Source organism: Tupaia chinensis, unplaced genomic scaffold (assembly GCF_000334495.1).
Source record: "Tupaia chinensis unplaced genomic scaffold, TupChi_1.0 Scaffold143599_1, whole genome shotgun sequence".
NCBI classification, from domain to species: Eukaryota; Metazoa; Chordata; class Mammalia; order Scandentia; family Tupaiidae; genus Tupaia; species Tupaia belangeri.
The window spans coordinates 624,283-635,148 of record NW_006203445.1 but is presented as its reverse complement, the minus strand read 5'-3'; positions in this window follow the sequence as shown (position 1 = coordinate 635,148).

Genomic DNA, 10,866 nt, shown 5'->3' with positions numbered 1-10,866 from the left:
TCCCTCTGGTGGTTTTTCAGAGGGGAAAATAAGATTATGGTCATAGGGAAACTCTGGCCATTCCTGAGGCTTAATCACCAAATCTGTAACCCGTTGTGAGTAGGGCCAAGGTTTGCTACTGTGGGGATTCCGTTTACAAAGCACTGGCCGTGATGTTGGCTCCGCTAAGCAGTAAGCTCCCTGCGGGCATATTAAATGGGATTTGAGGATCTGGGGGTTAAGGGTGGGTTTGGAGGCCAAGCCAGCAAGTTCTGGACTGAATCTAATATTCAGATCATTGTGGGTGGCCACCCCAGTCCTGTGAGAGAGGGTCCTGAGACCCCTCTGACAGCCTGTGACATCCGCTGACCCCCGCTACTATATGAGAGTCCCCTCGCTGTGAGCTGGGGAAATAGAAGCAAAGAGCTGGCCTAAAATCTAGCCTTATGGAGGGTGAGGTCTGACTGGGATGGGAAAAGAAACAAAAAGCCTTTTGCATCGATCTTGCTGCACAAAGCCAAAGCAGTGTGGATTCTGAGCCCTGGGGCTGAACTACCCTAGGGAAGCAAGTTAGCTCAGTAGCTTGGCTCAGGAGCTGGACTGTAACAGATCCCTGTTGTGGGACAGCCTGTGCCTCAGCCCTTACCTGTAAAACAATACTAGTACCCCAGCACTCCAGTGCCATGTAAGATTCAAATGAGAACACAGCCAGGACAGGGCCTAGCAGCAATGTAAGCATGCTAATCGTTATTATTACAACACTTACTAGGAAAACAGCGAACTGCAGAGGGTAGTCTTCTGCCCTGAGAAGCCCAAGCTAGGCGCTAGACTATCTATGTGTCACTGCTAACCCTGCCACTTACTGATTGTATGACTGTCAGTCACTTTACTCTGTGCCTCAGTTTCCTTATCTGTAAAACAGGGATAACACTACCACCACCTCACAGGAGAGGCATGAACTCTGGGCAAGTTCATTCAAGGATAGTGCTTAGAAGAGCACCTCCCCACTGTAAACATTAACTTGCTTTATTTTTGGCAGAGCTCTGATACAATCCTGTCCGTGTTTTTGGGAGGCAGTATGGAGGTTTGGGAGAAGCGGGCTAGAGGCTGAGGCCCTGCAGAGGGGGAGGGGGAGGGGGTTGTGATGAACCAGTGGGGCTGGGTCTCAAGGGCTCCACCTGTGTTATCTGGAAGGTGTCTGCGAGGTAGGTCATACCCTGCCTTCTGAGAATGAGAATAGTGTGTACCCGTACTCAGTGGTTCACATAAGGGAGAGGGCTCTTACCTGCAGCCCCTCAAGCAGGGCCTGGTGGGTACCCTGAAAAAGAACAGGGTCCTCCCGGGGTAGCTAGTGTCCCCAGGCAGGTAATTCTTCTGTCTTGAGCTGTCAAAGTAATGCCTTATCAGGCTTCCTTGGAGGTAGGGTAGGGCTGCTCAGAGGGGGAGGAGAGCTTGGATCTGGTCTAAGGGAAGGGAGCTTCTCAGATTCCAGAGGGTTTAAAGTTCTGCCTTTGTTCTGGCCTGCTTCTCCATTTCTTTTCACTTCCGTGAGCCTTTCCTAGGGGCCCACCGAAAGGTGAGGTACAACGTGGGACACAGCCCAGTTCTAAGGTTCAGATGCACAAGTCCCTCCAAACTCCAAATGCCGAAACAATCACCAGAGACGTGGTATTAGAAGGTGGGGCCTTTGGGGGAGGTAATTAGGTCACGAGGGCTCTGTCCTCTGAACAGGATTAATAACCTTGTCAAAGCAGCAAGAGGAAGCTGCCGTTCCTTCCTGGCATGTGAGGACACAGCAACAAGGGGCCATCCGTGAAGCCCTCCCCAGACACCTTGGTCTTGGACTTCTTGGCCCCAAGAACTGTAGGAAATAAACCTTTGGTTATTTGTAAATTACTCGGTCTCAGGTATTTCGTTACAGCAGCACAAAGAAAGCCCCACACGTGATGGGACACCACTTAGAAGCCCTGGCACCTGCAGAGTGCCTACAAGTTACAAAGCACCATTAGGTCTTTGAGCATAGCTGTCTGAGCACTTCTGTGCCCTGTATCCTGAGTTTGGGGAGAGTGTGACTCCTGCAGGTAATAGAGTGCAGGAAGTACCCCAATAGTCCACCCTCCCCTGTGTCAGTGCTCCTTGCAAAATGATGTTGTAGCTCATCTCCTTAAAAGACGGAATCTATTTCCCCACCCCTGCACATCTTTGTGACTTGCTTTAAATAACGGAAAATAGTGGGAGAAAGGTTTTGTTAGTTCCTAGCCTAGGCTGCAGGATAACTGTATGCTCTCTCCTGAAACCCAACCTTGCCATAAGAACAAGCTCTAGCCTGCCAGAGGGTGAGAACCATTTGGAATAGAGCCCGCTCAGGCCCTTGAGCAGGTGAGAAAGCCAAGATGTCCAAAGCCACCTGAGTACAGACACCTGTGTGAACCTTACCTAGCCCAGCTTTAGCTCAGCAGAGCCACCAGTGAATCTATAGACTCAGAGAATAATGGTTGTTTAAGCTACTAATATGAGGTTTGGTTTGTTACAAAGCAAGAGCTAACAGATACACCTTCTAATCCCCATTGCCCAGATGATTAACAGGCCCATAGGCAACCAGTGACTTGTTCAACTGGGAATCAAACCCAGATCCTCAAGACTCAGTCTCTGTTGCCTCTGTAATGTGAACATAGTTTTTAGAACTGACAGTGGCACAGTGGTAACATGCGACACTGTGAGGCTAACTCACATGGGAAAACCCCAGCCTGGCATCTGGAGACCTCCTTGAGAATGGTAGATCTGTAGCTGACTGAGACTGGGAGTGGATCATGGCATCAGGTGGATCATGGCATTGGGGAGGAGGTTGCTGTTTGTCTATCTCACTCATGGAAAAAATAAACTAAAAAACATTGTTAGGCTCAGCTGCACATGCCTGGAATCACCCAGGAGGCCTAGGTTTGGTTCCTGGACCAATCTAAACAAGTCAGGTGTGGTGACGTGCACCTGTCTGTGGTCTTAGCCAGCTGGGAGGCTGGGGCAGGAGAATCATGGCATGGCACCTGGCGTGTTTTGCAAACCAGCAGATCTGAGGGGCCTAAGCTGCACAGTTGGCCATGCGGGATCCAGCTGCCTTAACCACTATGGGCTGGCCTAAAAAACATATTTTTAAAAGAAAACTATGGGGACTGGCAGATGGTGTAATGTTTACGTCGCTGAACTCCCACATAGTTGACCATAGTTCGAGTCCCAGATCCAGCAACTTAAAATTCATGCCAGGTGCGTAAGTGTCCAAAATTCTGAAGGGAGAATTGAGGAGAAGGGATTGTGGTGTGGCCATACCCCCTGGGGGATGATTTCTCACTTTCTGTCTCTCCAGTGAGCACACATGCCTTACAGCAAAATATCTCTCTAAAAAAGAAAGAAAAATAGGACCAGCTCATGGCATGGTAGTTAAGGCAGCTGGATCCCACATGTCCAACTGTGCAGTTCTAGTCCCAGATCCACTAGCTTGAGAAACATGGCAGGTGTGTGGGGTTCCCAAGTCCCCAAAAGAGGGGGAAATGGGGAAGAAGGGATTGCTGCATAATGCCCGGGGGATGCTTTCTCACTTTCCCTCTGGCTCTGTCTCTCTCCAAGGAGCACACATGTCCTCTGACAAAAACTTTAAAAATGTTTTTGTTTTGGTTTTGGTTTTCTTAAGTTTATTTCTTTCAGGACAGTAAGAGACAGAGTAAGAGAGAGGAAGACAAGCACCTTCAACAGGGTATCATGCCATGATCCCCACCCTCCCCTCTTCAGCCAGCCAGGTGGATCAGGGAACTAAACGCACCATCTTCTGTATGGACCCAGCACCATTTGAACAGCGCACTACCACTGCTCCACCACGCTGGCCTGGCATTTCTGTTAGTTTAACAGAACGGTCAATGCCATGCTTCATTCGCCATCTGGAGCTAGAGGCATCTGAGTTGGGTCTTGAAGGATGAGTAGAAGTTTGTCAGGCAGTGTGCTGCAGGGTGGGGGTGGTTAGAGAAAGAATATGGAGGAACGCCAGCACTAGAGACCAGGGAACAGAATGTTCAAAGGCACAGAATAACGCTGGAGCCTAAAACATTTGAAAAAAGCTGAGAAGCAGCTCAGGGCCTGCCTTCTTCCTACGTGTGCTTATTCTGGCAGTGTACCAGAGCCGCTACTGAGCTCTAAACCCTAGACATAGGACCCCTCACCCCCACCCCTTCACCCCCTGCCAACTCACAGAACCAGATGTGGGCATCTGCTCAAACCGGGGCTGCGTCATCCTGAAGGGCCTATGCCTGTGAAGGAAGTTGCAGATAAGTTGTTGCCAGCTTGGGCAGAATTCAGAGAGTCCAGAGGTTTGGAAGCTGAGTATCCAGGCTGTCGGCGTGATGAAGTAAGAGTCACAGAGGATAGCTCTTTTGTTTTCAAAGGGACATGCCTCGGCAGAGCCAGGAATCGACAGGTCTCACCCAAAAGAGCCAAGGGCAGGAAGTCATATGAGGAGATAAGAGGCCTGTTGGGACACTTCGGGTCATGCCAAGGCTCAGTGCCAGCCACCCCTAGAATCTGTGGAGGGTTCCTGGAAAGGGAGAAGAGGACCAGAGTCCCCTGAGGGAATCCTGGAGGGAGGGATTTATTTTAGACACAGAGATAGTCAATGCATCTCTAGCCAAAATTTCAAATGTCCTTCAAGGGATAATGATTTGCTTTACGAAAGCAGTCTTCATTTTGCAGCATGATTCCCTAGAAGAGTTATTTAAATAACATGGATTTGTGTTTAGGATTTGACTTATGTGCAACCTACCAGGAATGTTTGCTCTGTGAAATATGACATAACTGTGTAATAACGTCCCACCAGTGCTTCTCAAGAAGAGGCATGGGCTCCTCTGCATGTCTGGCTTTCAAAACCTGGTTTGCCACCCACGAGACATCTCCCACACCATCTTGGATGGAAGAGCTTATGGCATACGAGCTGACTCAGCCCTGAACTGATGTCACCAGATCAAAGTGAAAAATATGTATAATAGCTCTCAGGATCAAAATAATTTCCCTCACAAAATTGCCATTACTATGGCTTTTAATTTTAATGATAGGAAGTATGCACATACGCAGGAGAGAAAGGTAGAGAGAAAGCACACTTGATGGTGTGTCGGCATGCCGCAACTCCCTCTCCCTCGCTCTGTTTTGCAGAGTCTATGCACCGGAGAAAGAAAGACCCTCTCATCACCCCCCCCCACCTCACCCCAAGGAGCCCGGTCCAGTTCATCCCCTTCAGGATCCTGGGCATGCACATGCAGGCCCGGTGTGTTTTTCAAGCCACTGGGACCAGGACTTGAACCTCAGTCAGCCTTGTGGGATCCAATTTCTTCTGGGCAGCACTTTCACTGCTGTGCTATGGGGCCAGCTCAGAGAACGATTTGGAATACAAGGAAGAGTAGCACCTGAGTACGATCCAGAAGAAGTAAAGAAAGTAAAACATTTAAAAAGATTCCTTTAATCATTGCCAGAGGGCACATGTGCTCACCAGACAGAGAGGGAGGGAGAAAGCACCCAGTGTAGCGTCGTCATACTGCGATCCCTTCCCTCCATTTCTCCATCCTGGTGGGACTCTGGGCACACATATGCACATGTGCCTCGTGTGTCCTCCAAGCCACTTGGGCCAGGACTCAAACTACTGTTGGCCATGTGGGATCTGGCTTCTTTTAACTACTAGGTTACAGGGCCAGCCTGACCCATTATAGCTTGATACTTGGAAAATCCTTTGCGCTTAAAAATTTTGCTAACATAGAATTACATTTTCATCTTCGTGAGTCTAATCATGCTACGTGGATCTATAGTATTGGTGTTGCTGGCTCTGCCACTCACGGCCTATCTAAACTTGCACTAGCTACTTAATCTTTCTCCTCTTCTGAAACACGAGCATAGTAACAGTACCTCAAATTTCCTTGTTAGGATTATTAGTTTATATAAAGCTCTTAGAACATAGTAAATCCTCAGTAAATGTTAGCTGGAGGGTCAGCCAGTGGCATGGAGGTTAAGATGTGTGGGAGAACAACAAAAATCTATCACTGATAAAACTGCATAGATAGGGGCTGGCAGGTGGCATGGTGGTTAGGGGCGCTGGACTCCCACATGGCCGATCACAGTTCAAGTCCTGGACCTGGCGGCTTGCTTTCTTTCCCTCTCTCTCTGTCCCTCTCTGGTCAAATTAAAATAAGTAAGTAGATAAAGTTAAATAAAATAATTTTTTAAAACACTGCATAGATAAATAATTTCTGAGATGCTCCTTTGGTAGCTCCAGTTTTGATAGATTTCTTTGGTTCTCTCACAAGGGTGCTGTAACCCACATGGCCAACTGCACGGTTAGAGTCCCAGATCCAGCTCCTTGAAAAACACAGCAGGCACATGGGCATGCATGCCTAAAATTCTGAGCAAGGAGAATACAAGAGAGGGCACTGCCACATGGTCATTCCCTTAGGGAGTGATTTCTTACATTCTCATTCTCATTCTCTTTCTGTCTCTGACGAGTGTATGAGTCCTGTAACAAAAACTAAAATAAATAAATGAATCTTAGTTGGGGATATTATTATAAGAAATATTTAAATAATACTGCAAAAGCCGTTTATTGACTTTCAATTTTCTTTTACTTAAAGAATTACTTTATTTAATTTTATTTATTTATTCATTTATTTTAATTTGACTAGAGAAGGACAGCGTAAGAGAGAGAGAGAGGGACCAGCAGTTAGCGTAATGGCTATGTCGCTGGACTCCCACGTAGTCGACCACGGTTCAAGTCTCAGCCCCCGTGGCTTAAACGCACGCCGGGCATGTGTGCGTGCGTGCCCAAGAGCCCAAGAGGAGAATGGAGGAGAAGGGGTTGTGGCGTGGCCATCCCCCCTGGGGGGTGATTTCCTGCTTTCTGTCTCTCTGTCTCTCTCTGTCTGTCTGGCGAGCACATGCGCCCTATAGCAAAAACCTCTCCAAAAAAAAAAAAAAAGGAGAGAGACAGAGAGAGAGGGAAAGGGAGAAGGCAAGCCACCAGGTCTGGGACTTGAACTGAAGTTGGCCATGTGGAAGTCCAGCACCCTTAACCACCATGCCACCCCCCAGCCCCTTGACTTTCACCTTTCAAGACAATACACAAACAAGCACATAAGAAACATATTTACATACAAATTAATATCAAAATACAAATAAAACAACTAAAGATTGGAAAGTAGGGGGGAGAGTTCACTAACAGCCGCTCTGATTTTTGGAGAGGAGAGTTGATATTGTATCAAGAGACAGACATGGAAGTATAGTCCTGAGTGTACTAATAGTATTAATAGGTAGTGGGGCCAGCAAGTGGAGTGGTGGTTAAAGGCACTGGACTCCCACATGGCCAACTCCAGTTTGAGTCCCAGACCTGGTGGTTGCCTTCTCACTTTCCCTCTCTCTCTCTCTTCTCTCTCTTTCTTAATCTCTCTCTCTCCCGCTCACTCTGTCTTTCTCTAATCAAGTTAAAAATAAATACATAAAGTTAAATAAAACCAATATTTAAAAAAAATTATTTAACTTTATTTATTTGTTATGTTTTTAATTTGACCAGAGAGGGACAAGTGAGAGAGAGGGAAAATGAGAAAACTAGCCACCAGGTCTGGGAGTTGAACTGCAGCCAGCCATGTGGGAGTCCAGCGCCCTTAACCACCACGCCACCTACCAGCCCCCCAAATCAATATTAATAGGTATTATTTATGCCGGGTACTATTACATACCAGGTACTATTGCCTGGTACTATTGAACAAATATGGCATATGTAAACTCACTTAATCTCACAAGATCAATGCTCTGTCTTCATTTTACAGACCACTCTCTAGAAAAAAAGAAGAATTCACAAAACATTAAGAAGAAGAAGGAGGAGAAAAGATGGGAGGTGATACATGTATAAGACATTTTTACCTTTCACAAAAGTCATCAAATGCTGGAAGACATCGGTAAATCAAGAAATGAAGATTTTAAAATTGATTTGACGTCATAATGGTAACCATCCGCAGTAGTTAAAACAGAAATTGAAATTTAGATGAGAACTGTAAATGTGAATCCATAGTGTTCAAAAAGACTGCAGCTGGTTTTCTTTTTTTTTTTTTCCTTTGTTTCTTGTTTTTCAGCTATTTCATTATTGTGCCCTTGGTTTACTTGTGCTTCCTCCTCCATCCCCAGAGGGCTTCCCAGAATTCCCTAGCCTGGGTCAGGGTCACTCCTCTATTCTCTCAAAATCACCTGTGCTTCCCTGATGGCGAGCTGAAATCATCTGTAAGTGTCGGCCTGGACTGCCCTATGCCATTATAGTCCTGGCACCATGTTCACTGAGGGAACAGTCATCTGATGGGTCATAGAAACGAATGCAATTGTGTTCTATTGAGGACACCTCCATTTACATCCCAGTGACTAATATATTAAATTGGTGGCCAGCAGATGGTGTGGAGTTGAAGACGCTGGACCCCACGTAGCTGACTCTGCAGTTTGAGTCCCAGACTTGGTGGCCTGAGAAACACATTGGGTGTGTGTGCGTGTGTGCCCAAACTCTCAAGAGGAGAATGGAGAAGGGACTGTAGCGTGACCATCCCCCTAAGGGGGTGATTTCTTACTTTCCCTCTCTGTCTCCCTCCAGCAAGCATACGGACCCCGTGGAAAAAAAAATTTTTTTTAAATTGATGGCTACTGTCCTTCCTTAAAACATCTAATGATAAACTACCAGTGCTCACTGACTGAACCTTAGGTTAGTAAATTTCTAAAAACCCTTCTATGTGGTTTATTTAATTTATTTATTCATTTATTTTAATTTGACCAGAGAGAGACAGAGAGAGAGAAAGAATGAGAAAGCAAGCTGCTGGGTCCAGGACTCGAACCATGGTCAGCCATGAGGGAGTGTCCAGCACCTTAACCACTACGCCACCTGCTGGTTCCCAACCCTTCTATGTTAAGTGTGGGAAGCTCACAAGCCACTAGATCAGAGAAGAGCCCCCTGAAGCAGGCAGTTTCTTTTTCCTGTGAAGGAGGATGGGATGGTCAAACAGCCTCCTTGGACTGCCCTCTCCTGCTTCTGTCACTGCAGAAAACCTTGTGGGTCCTAGTCAACTACAGCTATATCTTCTGTGTACCTCCATAGGCCCTGCAGGTTGTGGAGTGAAATCAGCCCAAGTTTACCTGAGAAGCCTTCCTGACTTAACTGGAGGAAGAGAAAGGAAGAGCAGATATGGAAAGGTCTCAATGAGGAACCAAAGAGGTGCCTCTGAGGCCTCAAGTATGTGCATCACCGACTCCTTCCTGCTGCCCACCACCTGCAATTTTGAACATCTGGAAGGCATCTCAGCAACAGCTGGGCCATCATCGGCACCACGAGCAACCTATATCCCTCCTGCCTGTCTTGTGAAGGCAAGACCACAGCCAACCCTGCTGGACAGTTTTCTACCCCAACTGTGGCCCTCCCCCTTTCCTCAGGCAGTCACCACATACCCAGACCCACATCCAAGCTCTGCGGTCACAGATCCCTCTTCTGTGTCCCAGCCCACACTTCAGGCACGGAGGCAACAGCCAGCTTTCATTGAGCACTTTTTTGTGTTAAGCACATCACAGATGTTTTGTCATTTCACCCTAACAGGCCTTTTAGGTAGGAACTATTTATTCCTATTTTACAGTTGAGGAATTTGAAATTAAGAGAATGGAGCAGGGTCCCCTTTGGTGGTGCAGGCTGTAGTGTCCTGAACTGCAATACTGAAAGCTGCATGGCTGACCATTGGGTTTCGATCCCAAGCTAACCTGAAAATATGCCATGTGCATGCATGCCCAGGATCCTGACTGACTGGAGGGCTGGGGAAAGGGAATTGTGGCATGAAAAGACCCTGTTAACAGTACCTGATTCCCTCTCCCTCTTATGTGTGTGTACATGCACTCTCTCTCATGAATGAAAAAAATAAACTTAGGGGAAAAAAAAAAAGAGACACCTAATTGACCATCCATTGTTACTAATACTTATCTCTCCTAAGGCCTCTGTCATTTATACTTTACCTTCAGGAATGTTCTACCCTTTAATTCTGAGAACATTATGGCTCAGAAAAGGCAAGTGACTTGTCCCTGGTGGCATCCAGCTGAGAAGTAGTGGATCAGGAAACAGAAGTCAGGTCACGTGCTTCTTCTCCACAGCCACCTCCAGCTCCAGCATAGCCGGTGAGGGGCATCTGCTTCACCTAGGGCTCAGGATGATCACCTTGTAGTTCTGAGGGCCCCATGAGCCCAAACTTCAGCACTCCTTGCTTGCATGTCACAGATGCTTGGATGAAAAGAAACATGGTCCCCTGATAAGTGCTGCTGGAAGGACAGCTCAAGGAATGCAGAGATCAGGAATATTTCAAGACAAATCTGTTTCCACTGGGCCCTGATGTGTGGGTCGGTAAGAGCTGGTTAAGAGAGCAAATGGGAGAAATGTCAACAACCTGCGCTGTGTCAGCTTCGAGGCCTCAGAGGCTGTCTCCCAACAGTCCACCAAGCCCTCAGTGACACCTTATCTCAGAGCCATCTAGGTCACTGATTCTCGATTTTTGATGTACTTGAAATCATTTGAAGAGACTTTTTTAATGCTTGTTTCTTGGTCCAGCCTGTGGCCTGGAGGTTAAGGTAGCTGAATTCCACATGGCTGACCCCACGTTCAAGTCTCAAACTGGCAGCTTAAGAAACAAGCCAAGCACATGTGTTTGCATACCCCAAATCCCAAAAGTAGAAATGGAGAAGGGATTGTGGCATGACCATTCCCCACAGTGAGATTTTCTCTCTCTCTCTCCCCCTCCCGCCCTCCCTCCCTCATAAGTGCACATGCCCTCTGACAAATTAAAAAAAAAAAAAAAAAAAAAAAAG